Below are 1,584 nucleotides of genomic sequence, written 5' to 3'. Positions count from 1 at the left end.
CGCCATAACGGTGCCCAGGTGCGGGCATGGCTCTGAGCGGGGGGGAAGCAGTGGAAAATCACCTTTGTCTCCAGAATCAGTCAGCCTTGGACGAGGAATCTAGTAGGAAACGCAGGCGCCTGCTGTCCTGACTCCCATATCCAGTTGTGAAAGAGGAACATTCCCACTCTTCTTTCAGGATCTTCACCTCTGGAACTGAGCCCACCTTTGCCTTCTTTCCTTTTCCTCATTATCCCCTGGGTCCGCTTGCCCGAGGGCGTCTTTGACGCAGCGGAATCTGACCCCCATCCTTGGACTGGCAGCGTTATGCACAGAAATTTCCCTATGTAGGTTCTGGTCTTTGGGGGTTTCATAGAGAAGGCATCCTAGTGATGGAAAAGTGAGGAGAGTGTGATGGTTGTGGGAATTCATAAGAGAGAAGGAGACATCATTTGTCAACTCCTGGATCAACACTGAAGCCTGCCTGAGCACAGTGTTTTACTCATCCGCAGCTAGTGCCACGCACACAGGTAATAGCTGTCAGGTACAGTCTGGTGTCACCTCAGAGAAGGCTAGAAGGAACAGAATGCACAGAAATATTCTATTGATGCGTTTAAAATCATTCCTATTGAACGATCTGGTCTAATGGGATTATCTTGCTACTCTGCATGGGTCATTCAGATAGACAGAAGTACACTTTTTCAGCATCAGGGAAACACAAATCAAAACCACACTGAGATACCACCTCACACTGGTCAGAGTGGCTAAAATGAACAAATCAGGAGACTATAGATGCTGGTGAGGATGTGGAGAGACGGGCACCCTCCTACACTGTTGGTGGGAATGTAAACTGGTGCAGCCGCTCTGGAAAACAGTGTGGAGGCTCCTCAAAAAACTAACCATAGAACTCCCTTATGACCCAGCAATAGCACTGCTGGGGATCTACCTGAGTGATACAGGAGTGCTGATGCAAAGGAGCACCCCAATGTTCATAGCAGCAATGTCAACAATAGCCAAAACATGGAAAGAGCCTAAATGTCCATCACCTGATGAGTGGATCAAGAAGATATGGTATATATACAATGGAGTAGTACATGGCAATGAGAAAAATGAAATCTGGCCATTTGTAGCAAAGTGGATGGAACTCGAGGGTGTCATGCTAAGTGAAATAAGTCAGGCAGAGAAGGACTGATACCATATGCTGTCATTCATAGGTCTAACAGGAGAAACTTAATAGGGGACCATGGAATGGGGAAGGGGAGAAGAAGAGATGGGGAGAGGGAATGAGGCAAATCATGAGAGACTTTTGAAGGCTGAGAACAAACGAGGGCTGAAGAGGGAAGGGGGAAGGGCAAGGGGCGTGATGGTCATGGAGAGGGGCACTTGTGGGGAAGAGCACTGGGTGTTATACGGAAACCAACTTGCTGATAACTATTAATAAAAACAATAAAACAATAAAACAAAAGAAGTACACTTTTTCTTCTCGCTTGAAAGACAACTTCCCGGGAACGATGCCCACGGTAGTTCTGGACGATGTGATGAATAATCCAGAAGCACACTCGCACTGGGGAGGCATAGCCATCCTCCTTACTGAAGCTCCGCGGC

The sequence above is a fragment of the Suricata suricatta genome, chromosome 15 (genome assembly GCF_006229205.1).
Source record: "Suricata suricatta isolate VVHF042 chromosome 15, meerkat_22Aug2017_6uvM2_HiC, whole genome shotgun sequence".
NCBI lineage: Eukaryota > Metazoa > Chordata > Mammalia > Carnivora > Herpestidae > Suricata > Suricata suricatta.
Note: the sequence above shows the minus strand (reverse complement) of the source record.